Source organism: Schistocerca nitens, chromosome 4 (genome assembly GCF_023898315.1).
Source record: "Schistocerca nitens isolate TAMUIC-IGC-003100 chromosome 4, iqSchNite1.1, whole genome shotgun sequence".
Lineage (NCBI taxonomy): Eukaryota > Metazoa > Arthropoda > Insecta > Orthoptera > Acrididae > Schistocerca > Schistocerca nitens.
In genome coordinates this window covers 852,915,043-852,937,652 of record NC_064617.1, presented here as the reverse complement: position 1 = coordinate 852,937,652, position 22,610 = coordinate 852,915,043, and positions in this window count along the sequence as shown.

Here is a 22,610-nt window from a genome sequence, read left to right as displayed (position 1 = left end):
AGACCAATGTTCAGTATTCACAGTATTCCAGGTCAGGTCAAATGTCAAAGCCATGCTGATAGTTTTCTTTGAATTTGAAGGATTGGTTCATCATGAATTCGTGCCACAGGGACACTGTTGATTGATGATACTATCAGGATGTGGAAACGGCGTTGGGAGTGGTGTGCCAATTGTGGAGGAGAGTATTTCGAAGGAGACCGTGCTCTATAAGCAAAAAGAAGCGTAGAAAAATTTTTCGACGAAGTTCCGGAATTTTCTGAGCAGACGTCGTATCTTAAGAAGCAACTCTACTGGAAACTTCAAAAATTTTCAGACACATTGCGGAAAAAAGTGCCTCTTTCTTTACAAGTGGAAACAGAATGGAGGAATACAGACTAAATGAACAAATAATCTAATACTTCAACAGCAAAAATACACTCATGCTCAAAAATTAAGGATAATACCGATACATGGTGAAACAACGCTCTGGAGGGCGGTTTGTGGATTTAAATCACCTCGGGGAATGACCATGCGGTGGCGCTGGCAGCAGTCCACATACGCAGAGGTGTGTTGGTGCATGTCAGAGTACGGTGCAGCGAGTAAGCGTGCAGACGTTTTCAGACGTACTAATGGTGACTGTGTGTTGAAAATGGCCCAAAGAACACATATTGATGACGTTATGAGGGGTAGAATACTAAGGTGACTGGAGGCTGGTTAAACACAGCAGGTCGTAGCACGTGCCCTCCGTGTGCCACAAAGTGTGACCTCAAGATTATGACAACAATTCCAGCAGACAGGAAACGTGTCCAGGCGCTACAGTACGGGACGTCCACAGTGTACAACACCACAAGAGGACCGATAACTCACCATCAGTGCCCTCAGACGGCCACGGAGTACTGCAGGTAGCCTTGCTCGGGACCTTACCGCAGCCAATCGAACAGTTGCCTCCATACACACGGTCTAGAAACGACTGAACAGACATGGTTTATTCGCCCGGAGACCTGCAAGGTGCATTCCACTGACCCCTGGCCACAGGAGAGCCCGTAAAACCTGGTTTCAAGAACACAGAACATGGTCATGGAACAGTGGTCCCAGGTTGTGTTCACTTACGAGTCCAGGTATAGTCTGAACAGTGATTCTCGCCGGGTTTTCATCTGACGTGAACCAGGAACCAGATACAAACCCCTTAATGTCCTTGAATGGGACCTGTACGGAGGTCGTGGTTTGATGGTGTGGGTGGAATTGTGATTGGCGCGCGTACACCCATGCATGTCTTTGACAGAGGAACTGTAACAGGTCAAGTGTATCGGGAGGTCATTTTGCACCAGTATGTTCGCCTTTTCAGGAGTGCAGTGGGTCCCACCTTGCTCCTGATGGATGATAACGCACGGCCCCACCAAGCTGCCATCGTGGAGGAGTACTTTGAAACGGAAGATATCAGGCGAATGGAGTGGCCTGCCTGTTCTTCAGACCTAAACTCCATCGAGCACGTCTGGGATGCTCTCGGTCGACGTATCGCTGCACGTCTTCAAACCGCTAGGACACTTCAGGAGCTCCGACAGGCACTGGTGCAAGAATGGGAGGCTATACTCCAGCAACTGCTCAACCACCTGATCCAGAGTATGCCAACCCGTTGTGCGGCCTGTGTGCGTGTGCATGATGATCATATCCCATATTGATGTCGGGATACGTGCGCAGGAAACAGTGGCGTTTTGTAGCACATGTATTTCGGGACGGTTTTCTCAACTTGTCACCAATACTATGGACTTACAGATTTGTGTCGTGTGTGTTCCCTATGTGCCTATACTACTAGCTCCAGTTTGTGATCCATAACTTATGAACATGAGTGTAATTGGATGAAGAAGAAATGAATATCTCTGAAGAAGGATGTGCAGAAGAAAACAAAACTTCAGAACTAAAATTAAGAGCTTCAAGGATTTTCAAGAGATAAAGAAAAGCAAGTACAGAAGATTCTTTAGCGAAAAACAGAGGAAAGGACACAGTGGAAAAACCTACCAACACCGGAAATAAGAAAGCATAAGTAATTGTTGTACGTTTTTCGTATTTGGCTGGATTCGACACAAAAAACAGTTTTTCGTACTCTCGTCTCCTCGTCATTAGTGACGGAATACTCACTCCGATGGACATGGAAGAAATCAACGGTGAAAATGTTGAAGGAACCATTCCACTACTCACGTTATTTTATTTAGTGCAACCGATAAACCAAATCTGAAGGAAACTGTATCTGAATCCCGCTACCCCCCGAATACGACTCCAGTGTCTTAACTACTACGCCACCTCACTCGATTTACAACCGACGAACCACTCTGAAAATCACCTTGAGTTAACTTGGTTCAGCGTAACAAGTGAAGAGACAGAGGTACCGGCCACACCACGTAGGCCGATTTTGATACCGACGCCACAGCCTCGTACCTACTGAGCAGCAACTAGCGTGTTTTCTGATTCACAACAACCAAGCGGCGAAGGAGAAACTAGTATTAGTCGACCACTATGTGTTCGCACCTGGAGGTGATGGCAACACGGTCGGCTCGTCGTCACGTTTTATCGTAATATTTCAAGAGGACACACTGAACCGCTTGATAGTGTATGCACAACTGTCTTGAAATCGTTCACAGCGTGATGCGTTTTCCTTAGACACCACTGTACTTGTTTACTGCCGGCCGAAGTGGCCGAGCGGTTCTAGGCGCTACAGTCTGGAGCCGCGCGACCGCTGCGGTCGCAGGTTCGAGTCCTGCCTCGGGCATGGATGTGTGTGATGTCCTTAAGTTAGTTAGGTTTAAGTAGTTCTAAGTTCTAGGGGTCTGATGACCACAGACGTTGAGTCCCATAATGCTCAGAGTCATTTGAACCATTTGAACTTGTTTACTGTAATGTGTCAACATCTGTACATTTCTAATTTTTGGACTATTTGGATTCTCTTACCCATGAGTATCGTTCAGCCAGTTCTTCCACAGAATATTGCCAATTTCCTTGCTACAAAATGACACCGTGACGAAACACTTTGTCTTGATATCCTACTGGATTTCATTTTTCAGTAAAAGTTATGTCAATTTTCGAGTGCACTTTGGGAATAAGTTACGAATGTACTTGCTAAAACATTAGAAAGTGCGTAATATAGGGAGACATATTGAATTAAAAAATATTATGAAACGTCCCCTTTGAAAATTTTTACACGAGACTGTCCTTAAACTGACACACAGTATTTTTAGCGCAACGCAATCTGACTTTCAAAAAATCCCTACAAAAGAATGGCCCTGACTAACATTAAACTATACCTTTCACAAATCACTTACCTCACAAAAATCTTCGCTACTCCCACTACTGCAATACAGCAAAGCGCCACTACTGCCAGCTAAATAAAAGATTCAAACTATGGAAGGCACTAACTACTGATAGTTAGCAAATGAAAGATATTAATAGAGAACAAACAATGTATTTACCTTAATATCATCATATAAATATATAGCAGTTCATGGCAAATTTCAAAACTCCGCCATCTCTCTCCCCACATCCACCACTGCTGGCAGCTCACCTCCAACTGCCCAATGCTACGCGCTGTTCACAGCCAGCTGCCTAACACTACAATGGCGAGTATTACAACAATGCAAAGCAGCCACAGACTGCACACAGCACAGCCAGTGATTTTCATACAGAGGTGGCATTACCAATAAAAAAACCTAAACAGCCTACTTACATAGCCCCCATGCTCCCCACAAAAAATTTTACAAATTGTTTTGGGCACCGGGCAATACATATTTGTTAAAATTTTTCATAATCGTAATTACAATAACAAAGAAATCAAATGCACACACTTATTGATACAATGTTGGTTAAAAGCTAAAATTTTCTCACAGTCCATAAAGATCGTCCTGATCATTCATCATAATAGTAATTACAGTTTTTTTCACAAAGTCTCATTAGTAAAAGAAATTGCACACTGAAGTAGTGGATTTCCATGCAGTCTTGAAGAAGTAGTGTTGTCCTTCCAACGGAAAGACAGTGCTGACTCTTGACATGCTGACAGGTAATGGGCCACAACAGAGCAAACCCACAGCGGAGTCAATCGAAGTTTTGAAGAATATCGTTTGGTAGGTCATCACAGAGCAGACCCACTGCAGTCCTGGTAGAGATTACAGTATTGGTGGGCCACCAGAGGCGCAGACCCACTGCAGTCCTTGCAGAAATAATGGTACTGGTGAGTCAGCAAAGACGCAGACCCACTGTAGTCCTTGTAGAGACGGCCAGCAGCCATCTGTTGCAAATGTACAGATGCACAATCACCATCGAAGAGTCTTGCGGACAATATAGCAAGTCCATAAACCACCACTTGTGCACTCACAAAGTTTTTTAATTGTCCTTAGAACCAGCAATGCTGTTATCCAGTCCCTTGCTGAATTATTAACACACGTGCAAACACTAACAGTCCCTACTTCTCACATATTGTCCATATACTATGACCAACAGAAATGTGTGCAGTGAAATGTAACTTACAAGTTAATAATATGATGAACTGGTGTCAATTACAATTGTATAACATAAGAATACAATTACAAAGGTACAAAATACATCATTAAAGAACATAACAATACAGAGAACATTTGTAGTACAGGCTTTACAAAAGAATCGAAATAACATATACGTCAGTGTTACAGGAATTATGACATGAGTACATACATAAAAGATCAGAATAACTTTCGAAACATCAACTTCACACATGAGCATTAAAACAGAACAGAATAAATAATGTCTAAACATCTTTACAAAGAAAATAACATATTATTAATGCCAATTCTATTTGAGGATAACAGTATTCCTCATCATAGTTCATGTAGCTGAGTATTAGAAAAATTCTACAACGTAAGTCTTATCAGATAAACATATAAAGACAGGAAGAACATAAATACACAAGGGTACACAAACACATAGTGGGATAACACAAGGAAAGGACAGGGTTTCTTTTACTGCAGTATTTTGCAAACAAAACTTTCATTACTTCTCGGAGATCTCCCTTCATTCGTCATTATTCCCAAAAAGTCCTATCTATACCTGCGTTCTGTATTCTATTCATATTTCTTTCAAAATAATTATGTCTCAGTGTACAATACTCATTTTGGCCCAAATCTTTTTCATATAACATCTCAATGCATTTTTTCCCTATTGTCCATAGTCAGTTTCTTATATATTCTACCCCCTCTTAAGCTAACTTAAATCTACTGAGCTCAGATGCTAAACTAAGGGACGAGGCAATGCAGCAGCACAAAACAATTAACACAAACAGCAATGATCAAAAATACAAATGGCGAAGCAAGCAGCATAAATTACAACTAATATAAGGCAATGAGCAGCAAACAAGAAAAATAAATCAGTAGTAAAACTGGCTTAAAAGAATAATACAAAGTTAAATTCAGTAACACCATGTTTGGCAAACAGGTGCAGCAAATAAAATTTAAACCTAGACCTCAAGCAGAAAAAAATATTACACTAAAAATGGCCATGTCTAATACCTATGTCACATCTTAACACTAGAGTGATGCATCACGATTTATTCTACAAAAGAAATTACCAAGTACTTGAAAAGAAAACTATGATTGCAGTTCCTGTGAAGGTAAATGTCTTTTTGTGCTCCCTCATTTTTTTGAAAAAAATTATTATTTACTCGATCTGTAGACAGAAAATATTTATATTAATACATCTATAAAATATTATTTTTACCAATGCTGCAGTGCAGCTAGAAACTAGATATCAAATGAAATAAGCAACTATGTACAAAGCAAAGCATAATAACATCGTTCAATAGCCATGTGGCATTTCATAAGTAGTAAAAAAATCTCTCATCTAGAAAGACAGTAGTCATAATCAGGTGTGTAGACAAACTATTTCTTGTCATTTCATTAGGGATTTCAGTAAATATCAGAAAGTATGATATATTTCCAAGTAACGAAAGTGTCGTATTTGCGATGCTTTCTACAAAGGAATGTCAGAAGCGAGGTTAATGGCCTCCCTTTTTTTTTGTCTCCATCTGCGCCTCTGGCACACACTAATGGCTTTTTTCCAGCCGACTGTCGCCAAGCTGGGTGCCCACAACGCATTACGTGCAGGTGGTCACTTAACTTTCTTACCGAAATATTTACGACAGCAGTTTCCGCTACAGTGGCAGTCTCAGATAAAAAAAATTTCACAGGTTGAGAATTTGAGTTAAAAATGTGTAGAAACAAAATCCTTTAAATATAATAGTGTCGAAAAAAATTACTCGTCAGCATTGTGATACAGTCACGCATTTACACACATTTCATAACTCTTAAAGTATGATTCTTGGTTTCCAACATCCTTTTCATAAATCAGAGTCCCTAACCACTACTCATTATTCCTTACCTTATTACACATATACATATTCATCGACACTTCTTCAGTATTTCATCATAATAAATAGATATCATAATAAACATTCCTCATATAGCATCAGCTTATTGATCATAAACATACCGCAACAGCATAATACACATCATCATCGTAATAATAACATCATAAAACCTCAGCCAAATCTCAGAATCGTCGTAGCTTCCTCCAATAGTTTCAAAACCTAAAGAAAATTCTCTGCTCATTTCAATAGTGTCATCTACCTCAAACGTACTTTAAAATCATGCTCCCTTACCAAATACATCATTCAAAGCTCTCACAGTATCACAATGGTCCCGAAAAAATATGAACAGTTCACAAAGTACAGACAAAAATGCAATTTCATTAGTGTGAAGTTACCCAACTGTGAAATTGCGTAAACATGTGTCACTGATGTAGTAAAAAAAAGTTTATCTCTTAGTTAAATGATAAGATAGCTGTGTAATTTGTGTGTTACAGAAATATGGTACTGATGTGTAAAGTTGTATAAGCAAATACCATATTAGCTAGGGCTCCTTGTGCTTGCCAAACACATGATACACAAAGTAAGCGTGTACCCCCCTGAGGATTAATGTAATTATACCCTCAGGTGTTACAGATTACAGCAATGGAATGAAATGTATCACGGAAAACCCTTGTATCATTATACTTCAAATATCTTAAAAAAATAATTGTTTTAAATGTGACATTAATCACTCAAATACGTGTACTGTAGCGCTAAACTTTGTGTCATGTCGCAACATAATCTCTGTGGAAGTGTCGTAGTTATCGTCCTCCGAAAGCTAAGTTCTGCAGAAGTCAATGTACTTACCTCATGATAAACAAAAGTGAAATGCTTTGTGTATAGATATCGTAGTTATTACGCTTATTGTTGTGATGAAGAAAGTGCTGTACTGTAACGTATTGTTGTGCCACAAAAAAGGCTGTCTCATTGTTGCTATACCACAAAAGTTACTACTAAAACATATTTTACTTTCCAGAAAAATTCAAAAAAAACTGTGCAGATATAAAGCAGATACACCGCAAAAGCAACATTGTAAATTGTCACTCATTAGTAGCTTCATGATAAGAATCGTGTAGCTGTCACATAAACTAACCACTGTGTCATCTGGCATCTCACAGAAAGTACTTTAAAACCAGAATGTATTTTCAAGTAAACCAAAATGTTGCATTAAAATTCATTAGCAGTACTGGTAAACGTTCTAAGAATGTGAGCCTTATAGTCGTTACGTAATCGTGCAACTAACAAGCAAGAATGTACAAATAACAACATTGTGTCGTCTGCTCACTATAACAATGCATTCGCAATTTCTGTTGAAATAAGTTCTCTTGGTTCTTGACTGAATATTTAACTTCAAACAGTGTTGCTTGGTAACAGATTCTAAGTCTGACAAAGCATACTAGCGATGTAAAGTGAAAAGTTTTATACCAAAGACTAAGTTAAAAAGCAGATTATCTCTCAATAAATGGTTTTACATGTGACATATGGTGTAACCCTTTGCTCTTCCTAGTACGCAGAGTTTCAACTTTAACGCAATTGTCAAGTGGTATACGTCGGTAAAGAATACTGGAATTTTTCTCAAGGTTAGCGTCTATGTTATTTTTCCCTGAGCCAGCTGGCGCACGCGGCTGCCTGTGGTGCGAGTCATTGTCTGTTTCTTTGTTGGCGCGCGTCGTTACTGGGATTAGGAGACCTAACTTCTACAAATTCACCTTGCCGAGAGGGCCCTGCCCTGTGTAAGTCCCGCCAGTTCTGATGCAATTCAGGTCTGTCGTTACGATCATATCGTCTATCGTCATGTCGGTAGTTCCTGTGGTTTCTTTCTTGTCGGTTAAGTGGTGGAGAATTTCTCCCTGAATCGTAACTGCGCACTGGACCGTTGCATCTAAAGTTATTCTGTCTCTCGTAATAATAATTGTTTTGGTTCCCATATTGTCTGTTTCTCTGATTGTCTCTGTGATAGTCATTACCGCGGAGAGGTGATTTTTCCCTGTAATTATTACTACTCTGCCAACGGTTGTCATATGTGTGGTGTCTGTTTTGTTCACGATTTGCGTTGTAAGAATAGCCTTGTCGTGTCCAGTTATTATTTCTGTCGTCACGGAATTGTGACGGATGTGATCTGTAGTGATTGTTTTCCTGTTTTCTCATCCCGCCACTGTCTGTGTCAATTTCTAATTCTTGTAAGAGTCCCTGAAAAGCTTCAATGTCGTCTTTGCAACGTCCTGCCAAAATAATATGTCGTAAATGTTCAGGCAATTTGATTAAGCAAATGCGGATGAGTTCTGAGGGGCTGTATGGGTTTGACAGGTACTGATTCTTGTACAACATGTCTTCAAAATATTTCACAAGACTGGAAAATTCAGATTGTTCGAAATGATTCATCATTATGATGCTATGTTTTACTCGGTCTTGTGTAGCTTGAGACCAATATGTTGAGAGGAAGGCATGATAAAATTCTCCTTCGCTGTGGCAATCGTGAATGACCGATCGCATTCTTACAGCTGGTTCATTCTCTAAATAACCACACATAAATTCTAATCTGTGCTGCAATGACCAGTTGGGAGGAAAACAATGAGAGAATTGATGAAGCCACGCTTGTGGATGAATGTCGTTGCCAGAATTCTTAAATGTTTTGAATTTACGTGTAGTAATAAACAGCTTATAGTCAAAATCACCATGTCGGCTAGTCGCATGTCGGTCATTGTTACGTAGTTTCGGCGGTTCCATCTCAAAATTCGGTATACCTTGCCAATTTCTTTCATAATTTCCGAAGTGCCCTGAGTTATTATTTTGTGGCTGTTCCGTATTTCTATGTCCCTCTTCCCATATTGGGGCGCGAGTGTCCTCTGAAATACGTAATTCTTGTACTACTTGTGCCAACTGATCTTGCACTTCCCCGATTTCTCTTTTGTACTGTGTTTTGATTTGATTTTGATTTTGTTTGAATTTTCTGATTTCTTCATACTCTTCAGTGTCAGTGAAGGCTACAGGTGTTGTGTCATTCAGATCATCATCTACCTTTGTAGATAAGTTAGTGAACTGATCTGAAAGTTCGGCTACTTTATCCGATAGTGAAATTATTTCCTCTGTATGTTTTTCTGAACCAAGTTTCAGAGTGTCCATTTGTGTTGAAATCGAATCTACTGTGTCCTTTAAGTTTTCCCGAGTTTTTGCAAGTTGCGTAACCGTATCAGTAGATGTAACTGAGTCAATTTTAGCTTGCAAGGTCTCATGATTTTCATGAACAATAGTTCGCAGTTCTTTTATGGCTGCTTCATGATTCTGTAATGCATTTTCATGACGCGAAAAAATAGGTTGGAAATGCTCACAAATTTGTGTTTTTACGTCATTACAGACTTTTTGACATTTCTATTCGATTTTATGTAACTCAGTAGTTAAATCTTCACGTGTTTGTTCAAGAGTTTGTTCCAATGAGTCTAACTTTTGAAGCTGTTGCTGTGTTTGTCTCTGATTTTGTTCCATCGTGTCTAACTGTTGCTGTGTTTGTCTCTGGTGTTGCTCCATTGTGTCTAACTTTTGAAGCTTTTGCTGTGTTTGTTTCTGATTTTGTTCCATTGTGTCTAACTTTTCAAGCTTTTGTCCCATTTGTTGCATTAATTGTAATAACAATGCACTGGTGTCTGAAACATGTTCCTCAGTGCTTTTCGGCAGTGAATTTGCACCGGCAACATTCACATTTTGACAATTGGGAAATGTGTCTTGACTCATTTGAGAAAACGGTGAGAACCCAAAACCTGAGTCTACAATATTTGCAAAATTGTGTCCTGTCATTCCCGATTCCTGAGGCGAGCTGTTGCCGACCGATCGATCGATAATGCTTCCCTCTTCAGTAATTGTTTCACTGTCCACGCCATTGTTTGCCGCCCGCTCCATTTCCCTATGCACAATTACCAAATTACTACTTTGAACATCAGTTAATTCATTACTCGGTGGCGCTAATACACTGCTTTCGTTTTCACTGTCATTTCTCAGTTTACTTTGGAGCCTAGTATTACGTTTTTCACACGCCATTATTGTCACAGTATTTCACACGACAACACAGAAAAACACAATTTGAAGAGCAAAAATAAGAGAACACATTAACATAACACTGAAAATAATATGTAGTTAATTGCAGCTGCGAAATACTTGGTGCAAATCTACATGCATACCGCAACTGTTTTACTGTACAACAATGAAAGACTGCAACTACAAAGGAGATTTTCTCTACAATTACGCGCTAGCAATAAACAAAAGCTACACTAATTACACAAACTACAAGAAAAAATCTGAAGATTCCAGTGAGGTATCCTTGGCTAAGGGTCGACATACGAAACGTCCCCTTTGAAAAATTTTACACGAGACTGTCCTTAAACTGACACACAGTATTTTTAGCGCAACGCAATCTGACTTTCAAAAAATCCCTACAAAAGAATGGCCCTGACTAACATTAAACTATACCTTTCACAAATCACTTACCTCACAAAAATCTTCGCTACTCCCACTACTGCAATACAGCAAAGCGCCACTACTGCCAGCTAAATAAAAGATTCAAACTATGGAAGGCACTAACTACTGATAGTTAGCAAATGAAAGATATTAATAGAGAACAAACAATGTATTTACCTTAATATCATCATATAAATATATAGCAGTTCATGGCAAATTTCAAAACTCCGCCATCTCTCTCCCCACATCCACCACTGCTGGCGGCTCACCTCCAACTGCGCAATGCTACGCGCTGTTCACAGCCAGCTGCCTAACACTACAATGGCGAGTATTACAACAATGCAAAGCAGCCACAGACTGCGCACAGCACAGCCAGTGATTTTCATACAGAGGTGGCGTTACCAATAAAAAATCCTAAACAGCCTACTTACAATATGAATGAGAAAGTGTTTAATAAGCGACTGTAAACTTCCTTTTTATTTGTTCGTATGACGGAAATCAGGCCACAGCTGCGGAAACTTACTACCAGTTGACGGGAGCGCGATCTGTTGACATTCTAACGAAATTGACATCAGCGAAATGAACGTAATTATCATGGAGGTAAAAAAAAAGAAGGGAGATGGCGCTATAGATTTACCCTGTACGTTATTTTGAAGTCAGAGAGGGCGAGGCCTGCTGCCATCTTAAATAGCCCGAAACATTAGCAGACTACTGTCTGCGATTGCTTATTGTTCATTATTTCTGCCGGATGCACGCAACAGTTGTTTTAAATGCTAAAAATAACAGTGCTTAATTGAATAAAATAGTGTCAGCAAGGCAATTTTGAACTTTTTCCGTTCTCGAATGTGTACTTGTTCTAGTAATACGACACCTTTGGACTCGTTAATATAACTTGTTTTTAGTTTATATATTTCAAATAACTAAGAAGAAAAGGTAGTGATGTGAAAAAGATACTTTCGTAATCAATTTAATTCCACTTCTACTGCATCTGTATTGATAGCAAATGAAGCTGGAACTCCGAAACCAATGCTTGTTTGCTTACTGATACTGCTTCTTGTTCGCCAAATTTTCAGCTTTCATCTCGTATGCACAACATTTTTAATATATACGTTTGCAAGAAACTTACCTAAGCGTTCTTTGTGAGTCCGTAAACATGCGCAATGAGGAAAGAAGCCAGGCATGCTATCGTATCTTGTGCACGTCAATTAAGTGAACGATTATTGCAATGCCAACGAAAGCGAACTGCATAGATGTTGACAGGAAATCTAACGTCAACTGACAGAAATAAAACCACTACAATAAAAGTAAACATCGCAAGCATAATTCGTGTGTACAAAAGAAAATATTGTTTGAATGGCTACACTTACGAATGATATGCGATTCCTTCAAACTTTCGATTACGATCGTATCGATTAATACACTACTGGAAATTGAAATAAGAACACCGTGAATTCATTGTCCCAGGAAGGGGAAACTTTATTGACACATTCCTGGGGTCAGATACATCACATGATCACACTGACAGAACCACAGGCACATAGACACAGGCAACAGAGCATGCACAATGTCGGCACTAGTACAGTGTATATCCACCTTTCGCAGCAATGCAGGCTGCTATTCTCCCATGGAGACGATCGTAGAGATGCTGGATGTAGTCCTGTGGAACGGCTTGCCATGCCATTTCCACCTGGCGCCTCAGTTGGACCAGCGTTCGTGCTGGACGTGCAGACCGCGTGAGACGACGCTTCATCCAGTCCCAAACATGCTCAATGGGAGATAGATCCGGAGATCTTGATGGCCAGGGTAGTTGACTTACACCTTCTAGAGCACGTTGGGTGGCACGGGATACATGCGGACGTGCATTGTCCTGTTGGAACAGCAAGTTCCCTTGCCGGTCTAGGAATGGTAGAACGATGGGTTCGATGACAGTTTGGATGTACCGTGCACTATTCAGTGTCCCCTCGACGATCACCAGTGGTGTACGGCCAGTGTAGGAGATCGCTCCCCACACCATGATGCCGGGTGTTGGCGCTGTGTACCTCGGTCGTATGCAGTCCTGATTGTGGCGCTCACCTCCACGGCGCCAAACACGCATACGACCATCATTGGCACCAAGGCAGAAGCGACTCTCATCGCTGAAGACGACACGTCTCCATTCGTCCCTCCATTCACGCCTGTCGCGACACCACTGGAGGCGGGCTGCACGATGTTGGGGCGTGAGCGGAAGACGGCCTAACGGTGTGCGGGACCGTAGCCCAGCTTCATGGAGACGGTTGCGAATGGTCCTCGCCGATACCCTAGGAGCAACAGTGTCCCTAATTTGCTGGGAAGTGGCGGTGCGGTCCCCTACGGCACTGCGTAGGATCCTACGGTCTTGGCGTGCATCCGTGCGTCGCTGCGGTCCGGTCCCAGGTCGACGGGCACGTGCACCTTCCGCCGACCACTGGCGACAACATCGATGTACTGTGGAGACCTCACGCCCCACGTGTTGAGCAATTCGGCGGTACGTCCACCCGGCCTCCCGCATGCCCACTATACGCCCTCGCTCAAAGTCCGTCAACTGCACATACGGTTCACGTCCACGCTGTCGCGGCATGCTACCAGTGTTAAAGACTGCGATGGAGCTCCGTATGCCACGGCAAACTGGCTGACATTGACGGCGGCGGTGCACAAATGCTGCGCAGCTAGCGCCATTCGACGGCCAACACCGCGGTTCCTGGTGTGTCCGCTGTGCCGTGCGTGTGATCATTGCTTGTACAGCCCTCTCGCAGTGTCCGGAGCAAGTATGGTGGGTCTGACACACAGGTGTCAATGTGTTCTTTTTTCCATTTCCAGGAGTGTACATCCGTAACCATTGCAAAAGCAGCAGATGCTGTTTGGGACACGACCATCAAAGTTAATAGATATCACCAACTTTCGAAACAGGGCAGAGACATGTCAGAGTAACGTTACGGGAACCTAGGAGGTATAAATGAGGTGAACCTAATGTTTTGGGTTACATAAGATGGCGGACATCAGCTTCAAGTTTATGCCATGATGACAATTCCCTTTGTTTTTTACCTCCGTGGTAATCATCAGCGTTGCTACAGAGAGCAGCATTTCTGTGTTAGCGATTTATTGATATTTTGAAGGTGGTAGTGGCGGTATTTTTAAATACAAAGGTTAAATTTTGTTCACAGTGTAACAGTAAGTATTTTGCAGATGATCACGTGGGAAAAAATAACTTAATTGTGAGGTCTGAAACGATCGTCGAAATGATAATTTGACTGACTTATATTTTAATGCTGTCCGAGTGACTTCTGGTGCAAATTGATGTACACTACTGGCCATTAAAATTTCTACACCATTAAGATGACGTGCTACAGACGCGAAATTTAACCGACAGGAAGAAAATGCTGTGATATGCAAATCATTAGCTTTCCAGAGCATTCACACAAGGTTGGCGCCGGTGGCGACACCTACAACGTGCTGAAATGAGGAAAGTTTCGAACCGATTTCTCATACACAAACAGAAGTTCACCGGTGTTGCCTGGTGAAACGTTGTTGTGATGCCTCGTGTAAGGAGGAGAAATGCGTACCAGCACGTTTCCGACTTTGATAAAGGTCGGATTGTAGCCTATCGCGATTGCTGTTTATCGTATCGCGACATTGCTGCTCGCGTTGGTCGAGATTCAATGACTGTTAGCAGAATATAGAGTCTGTGGGTTCAGGAGGATAATACGGAACTCCGTGCTGGATCCCAGCGGCCTCGTATCACTATCAGTAGAGATGACAGGCATCTTATCTGCATGGCTGTAACGGATCGTGCAGCCACGTCTCGATCCCTGAGTCAACATATGGGGACGTTTGCAAGACAACAACCATCTGCACCAACAGTTTGACGGCGTTTTTAGCAGCATGCACTATCAGCTGGGAGACTATGGCTGCGGTTACCCTTGACCTTGCATCATAGACAGGAGCGCCTGCCATGGTGTACTCAACGACGAAGCAGGGTGCACGAATGGCAAAACGTCATTTTTTTCGGATGAATCCAGGTTCTGTTTACAGCATCATGATGGTCCCATCGGTGTTTGGCGACATCGCGGTGACCGCACATTGGAAGCGTGTATTCGTCATCGCCAACTGGCGTATCACCCGGCGTGATGGTATAGGGTGCCATTGGATAGACGTCTCGGTCACCTCTTGTTCGCATTGACGGCACTTTGAACAGTGGACGTTACATTTCAGATGTGTTACGACCCGTGGCTCTACCCTTCATTCGATCCCTGCGAAACCCTACATTTCAGCAGGATAATGCACGACCGCATATTGCAGGTCCTGTACGGGCCTTTCTGGATACAGAAAATGTTCGACTGCTGTCATAGCCAGCACATTCTCCTCATCTCTCACCAGTTGAAAACGTTTGGTCAATGGTGGCCGAGCAACTGACTCATCACAATACGCCAGTCACTACTCTTGATGAACTGTGATATCGTGTTCAAGCTGCATGGGCAGCTGTACGTGTACACGTCATCCAAGCTCTGTTTGACTCAATACTCAGACGTATCAAGGCCGTTACTACGACCAGAGGTGGCTGTTCTGGCTACTGATTTCTCAGGATCTATGCAGACTAATTGCGTGACAATGTAATAAGGTGTCAATTCTAGTATAATATATTTGTCCAATGAATACCTGTTCATCATCTGCGTTTCTTCTTGGTGTAGCAATTTTAATGGCTAGTAGTGTATGAAAACATGTAAAATAGTGTAAAGCGAGAAGAGGAAGAATACTGCTGGAACATAACTGATAATATCGCTTCTCAGCTACGCCAATTTTCTTCTAAGTTTATTATCTGAATTCATTCGTATGTGCATAATATGCAACTGATAATGTGGGTTATGTGATGGATTTGCAGGAAAAAATATATGAACACACAAAATATGAAATATAATAATAATATAATTTTTATGTAATAATCTCCGTAGTGCTTGGAAACGTTGAGTTCAGCAAGCTGGAGCGGTGGTTTGGCAGTTTTTACTGCATTCACTTTTTACATAATAATCTTGTTTAAGTTTTATTTTTTCCTTAAATTTGTAAGCGGCCACAATTTTCAGTGTAGTTGAGTTCAAAGAACTCAAGTTATATACTGAGAAAAATCAATGCCGCAATAGTCTGTCCAGCTGCTTCCAGAATTTAGAAATAATGTCACCGATTGTCCAAAAATGTTTTTCAATTTTCCTTCTAATCACTAAGTCTTTCTTAATTACTCTCCTTGCTTTCCGGCGATTATGTCTATTTTTTCCAAAATTAGACCTCATGCTGATCAATTTGTTACCTACTTTGCCCATTCCCACTCTTCATTTGGTTATGAATATTCAGACAGAAATCCATTGTATAATTTCTAGGGAGTCATGTTTTGGTATCCGCTTAAACGTTTGACCAGTAATGTGAATGTCTACCTAAATTGTTGTAGGACCACTTTGACATCCAAAGTGAACACTCCTGGGGATCGAAGCATGTACATCTAGAATACCAGTGAACAAACATTTTTTCATTCATTTTGACGTGCAGAATGACAAACGGGCATAATTGTTTACTCGTTATAGGCTATAATGGTTGGATAGTATTCAGATCCAGCTATTGTAGAGAATGTGTGTTAATTAATTTTTAAGAGTATCAAATGTTCAAATTTGTGTGCAATCTTATGGGACTTAACTGCTTAGGTCATCAGTCCCTAAGCTTACACACTACTTAACCTAAATTATCCTAAGGACAAAAACACACACCCATGCCCCAGGGAGGACTCGAACCTCCGCCGGGACCAGTCGCACAGTCAATGACTGCAGCGCCTGAGACCGCTCGGCTAATCCCGCGCGGCTATGAGTATCAATTTTGGACATTTACGGTTGTGTAAATTGTCTACATGTACATCTACATGGTTACTCTGCAGTTCACACTTAAGTGCCTGGCAGAGGGTTCATCGCACGATTTTCATACTACTTCTCTACCATTCCTCTCTCGAATGGCGCATGGGAAAAAGGAACACCTAAATCTTTCCGTTCGAGTTCTGATTTCTCTCATTTTATTATGATGATCATTTCTCCCTATGTAGGTGGGTGTCAACAAAATATTTTCGTATTCGGAAGAGAAAGTTGGTGATTGAAATTTCGTAAATAGGTCTCGCCGCAACGGAGACCGTCTTTGTTTCAGTGACTACCACCCCAACTCGCGTATCATAGCAGTGACACTCTCACCCCTATTGCGCGATAACACGAAACGAGCTGCCCTTCTTTGCACTTTTTCGATGTTCTCCGTTAATTCCAGCTGATAAGGATCGCACACCGCGCAGGAATAATCCAGCAGAGGACGGACAAGTCTAATGTAGGCTGTCTCTTTAGTATGTTTGTCGCAGACCTAAGTGTTTTACCAACAAAGCGTAGTCTTTTTTTCGCCTTCCCCACAGTATTATCTATGTGGTATCTTGCAGAATATAATATCCAGCTGAAGGTAACGATATCACTGTTAATGAATATGGCGACCTAAAATTGTTTCACACGTATTACCAGATACTTCACAATTGATGTACATGTGATGGAGCTAACACTAAAACTGTTTCAAGCTTTCCATCTGGAATTCACCTTTTCCATGTATTTCCACAAGAGAAAGATCCTGAGGTAGAGAACAGTATCCGTTGGTTGGTAGTCTTACGATTTTAATCCGTGAATTTGTTGAGGCTCTTGTAAACATCCAGTCCCTCAGCCGTAGCAGCTGCACCAAGAACGTTTTCTTCATACCGTTATCATTGCCCTGTTTTCGTTGATACTGTGTTCTGTCCATGCATATGAAGCTCATAAATCACTTTCGTAACAGTGCCTGTCTTATTAGACATAAATGTAATTTAAAAGCCTCTTGACTTTATCAGTAAATTTACACATTTACCCAACACTGTATTCAGCAGGCGTGATTTCTCTTTCCGGTCTGATGCCACATAGAAAAAAAAAATACGTGTTGGTTTGGTCATAGTTATACCAAATAACAGAGCATAATTCTCGGTAGTTACAATCTGTAACACACATCATGGCGGTAGAATAACATATCACAATAATTATCACTCACGTAGGCCTAATCAAGGCTAAGGAGTCTTTCTGGGATGTATAAATCAAAGTCACAGCAAGGGGCACGTCTGTTCTTTGCAGACGCTTTAGAAAACAAGCTTCTGAAATGAGACGTGTGCTCAAATATCTTACTTTGTCCAACATCTGTAGCTAATCAGTGTCGTTGAAAAATGATGGTTGCACACAGCAGCATTAATCAGTTTATTACACAACCAGTTTCAGTTACATGCAGATCACCTTCAAGTGTATTCTGACATTCTAATCAGATGTGTGACAACCCATAACCACTATCGACCATCACATTACAACCTGATTTGCAGTTGAATGGAGATTTTGGTTTTTAACTTGATGCTTGAAACTGGTTACGGTTTATTACACATTTAATTATGATACCACGCTACAAGTGAAGATCATCTATTTGCGACTGAAACTGGTTGCACGATAAATTTATCTATACAGCTGTGCCCAACCTAGATTTTTCACCAATTTTTACAAGCTGCAAATCATCGACTACTCAGAATCGTTGAGCCTGGAGCATAAAACTGCATGTAAAGTTATTCGACGTTTCCTCCTACTCAGGAGCGATGTCGTGCATTTATTCACATTTCACGCGTGCAGTGTCTCCAGAAGAAATGGCCAGTAAATCGTGTCTTCTTGACTGAAGGTACAGCGACTTCTAATGTAGAGTCTAATGGAAACTTTTTTAGTAGAGTGCTAGAGTGAAAAGCGATGTGTCTGGAACAGTGGAGTGTAGAATACACTCCGAACCGAACCGAAGTGGCTTCTGTCGTCGCTTCTGAAAATCAACATCAGCGGCCACTGTCAGAGCCTCCTGGCGGTCGCTTAGTTAAACAGACACGAGGTCGGAATAATACCTCGACGGGTCTCTTGGCCGCCAACGCGGAGTCGGTTCGCATACGTTCAAATGTCTCATGTGTCGAGAGACCTTCTCTTAACTCGAGAGACGCGGAATAACCTCAGTGGACAGCCGAAAGTCAAGTGTGGAACCTACCGTACGCATGCTGTGTGTCTCTGCCATACCAACGAATAGACTTCACGCTCGACGGTTCCAGCATTTTGAGGGCCGTCCCGTATTACGCGACTGTTGAGAGCTTGTCATAGAGCGAGGCTTAACAATTCGCTGATTTTGAGTTTGAGCAATCGCTCCTGCTGACGCTCTTGTTCGCGAGCAGAGCCGTAGAGGCATGGTGGAGATAACACAGGACAAGCTTCAACTGGTAAATAGGAAAAGGGCAGTTTTGACAGCGGTGCCAGCTAATAGCAGCAATGGCGGGTCAGTATTGAGCAATGAACTCGTATTGTGTAACGTCCACAATGAGTTCGTACTGCGAGGAATCTTATCTTGCGAATCCATCTCTGGATTCCCAAGATGTTTAGTGTGTCATAATACACTGAATACTTTCTGGAAGTTTAGTTTACAAAGGCAGTACATCACTTACTTGAAAGAAAACAAATGGAAAATGCCACCTTATTGTAACAGGGGTTCAGTCCACAGGACCAGGCGGACAACAACCAGCCGTCCTCAGCAGAATACAGTGAGGCGCTACGGCTACAGGCTGGGCATCAAGTCATCGCGCTCAACTGTTGCTCCTTATTCGTATCATTTCTCTCTCCCTCTCGTCTTAACCTTCGTCTGAGGTGAAAAAAATCATGAGATACTCCCTAGTATCGCGTCGGACCTCCTTTTCCCGGCATAGGGCAGCTCCTCGACCTGGTTTGGACTCAACAAGTCGTTGGAACTCCCCTGCAAAAGTATTAGGCCATGATACCCCTTTAGCCGTCCATTATTGCGAAAGTGTTTCCGTGGAGGATTTTGTGCGCGAACTGACCCCATTATGTCCCACAAATTCATAGCTTCGTGGGGTCTGCGCTCTACCATCAGGTCTTACCAACTGAGATCAGGACTCATCCCACCAGGTGACGGTCTTCCAGTCGTCTAGGGTCCAATCGATATGGTCACGAGCCGTGGAGAGGCGCTGCAGGCGATGTCGTGCGGTTAGCAGAGGTACTCGTGTCGGTCGTCTGCTGCCGTAGCTCATTAACGCAAATTTTCCTCGCTCTGTCCTAACCGATACGTTCGTCGTATGTCCCTCACTGATTTCTGCACTTATTTCTCTCTGTGTTGCTTGTCTGTTAGCACTAACAATTATACGCAAACGTCGCTGCTCTCGGTTGCTAAGTGAAGGTAATGCCTGAAGTTTGGTATTCTCGGCAGACTCTTGACATTGCGGGTCTCGTAATATTGAATTCCTTATCGGTTTCCGAAATGAAAAGTCCCCTGCGTCTGTCTCCAAATAGCATTCCGCGCGGGAAAAAGACTCCCGTGCCAGTGCCGATGCACTGATCTCTTGTAGCTTGTGTACACGATACTACCGCCATCTGTACATGTGTTCATCGCTATCACATGAATTTTGTAACGTCAATTTATAGGAGATCCACTTATTATATTTTTGTAAGTTTTACCTTAACTGAGGCTTGATAACACACGAACTCGTTACAAAACGCCCCTGCCAATTACAGGGCCTACTATTCGCCTGCTGTTGATTTGTAAGTCTTAATTGCAGAATATACAGCGATGAGGAGTCGAATTTGGGCTCCTTCCTTTGTTGCGATTGTGCTATAGCTACATATACACACATGCTCCTCAAGCTACCGTCCGGTGAGTGGCAGAGGGTAGCACGTACCATTACCAGTCGCTTCGTTTCGTGAGCTGTTCTTAAAGAGAGCGAGGGAAAAACGATTGTCTAAAATCCCCCGTACGAGTCCTAATTTCTCCCATCTTTTTAATCGTAGTCTTTCCGTAAAATGCACTTTGGCGGCCGTAGAATCGTTCTCCAGTCGTCCTGAAATGCCACTTTTTAAACTTCCTCATTAGTGCCTCGCGAAAAGAGTTCCCATCTGAACTAGCGAAGCACCTCCGTAATACTTGCGTGTTATTCGAACCTACCGGCAACGAACTTAACACTCAGCCTCTGAATTTCTTCGACGCTTTCCTTTAATCCGACATGGTCAGTATCCTAAAGACTCTAACAGTACTCGACAATACGTAGCACTAGTATTCTGTACGCCGTCTCCTTTATACAGAGTGACCCAACGTCCGCTAACTTTTTAAAATGCAATAACAAAAGTAATAATGTAGTTAGAGAGGTAAAACTTTCATATATGCCTGAAATGACATGGGGTTTTACTAAAATCTAAAGCTAGAGCAAAAACTGGCCAATACATGGCGCTGAACTGACGAAACCCATCTCACACTCCTAGGGTCTGTCAGCACCCTCAACAGCAGAATATGAGCTACCGGAAATCCTAGAACTGTCGTGAGAACCGCACTGCATGACGAGACAACCACATCAGTTCTGAGCGAACCATTTTTCTTCAAGTATATGGGATGGGTGCTGCTTTTCAAACTGTCAGCGTGACAGGTGCGAGGTACACTGAAACTTTTTAAAATCGCATCATCCCCAGCCTGGCTGATAACCACCTGCTGGAAGGTATGACTTTGAGGCAGGATGGCGCTCCACCCCATACTGCCACACATGTGAAAGGTCTCTTGCGCAAATTGTATGATGAGGATCGCGTGCAGGACCGCCACTTCTGTCATGTTTGGCCTCCCAGATCCCCAGACTTCAATCCATGTAATTCCTTTTTGTGGGGCTACCCCAAGTCGCAAGTCCACCACAAACGTCAACCTCATTAGGGATGCTAACAGACAACATCTGATGGCAGTTTCTTACCATAGCTACCATTATGTGTCCCATTGTAACTGTAGGTTAGTACCACGCGAAGCAAGGAGAGGATGTTGCTTGGTGGCCAGTATTCTCTTTCTATAACACAACTGCATGCATATTAACAGGGTTCTTTATTCACTTAAGCAAAGAGCTACTTAACTCAAGATAGTCCAGATGTCATGGTACAAGCTCTCCATGATAGACCACGTTAGCCTCACTACCGGTGAAGTACGAAGCCCCACTGTGTACACTAGTCTGGTCGCTAGGTCCTGTCTGACTCAGAGGTAGAGGATTAGCTAACTGCAACTGCAGCTCTCAATGGGCTGCGACTGATGACTCAGCTCGTTGACCCACTGGGTCAGGGACTGGAACTGACAAGGCCCTCCGGTCCACGGGGCGATCTAAATACTGATGACCGAGAGGGCGTTGCGGTGCGTTTCTTGCGAGTCTGTCTTTGGCCTCTATCGATCTTCTCACAACCTCTTTGCCCCATGGTGTGCTGGCGCCAGCTAATGCCAGCACACCTACTGACATGCTATACAATGTTGTTCACAATGTTGTCTCTCAACTACAACTATTGTCAATGACTGACTGCTAAATCTTTGCTAAAAATTAATTATCATGCTAATAATGTTTTTGCATCACATGAAGTATCATCTGTTCATCATTTTGTACACTTTCTTTGATTTCAATAAAACCCCATGCCATTTGAAGGATGTGTGTCAATTTTTATGTCTCTATGTACATTATTACGTGAAATTGTGAATTTTCAAATTTTGGTAGACTTTTGGGTCATCCTGTGTTTTAGCTAAACTTTCCCAAAATTCTCTCAGTAAAACTAAGTCGAGAATTTCCCTTTCCCAACACCATTTCATATCACTTTGCAACGTTACTCCCAGATATTTAATCGATGTGACA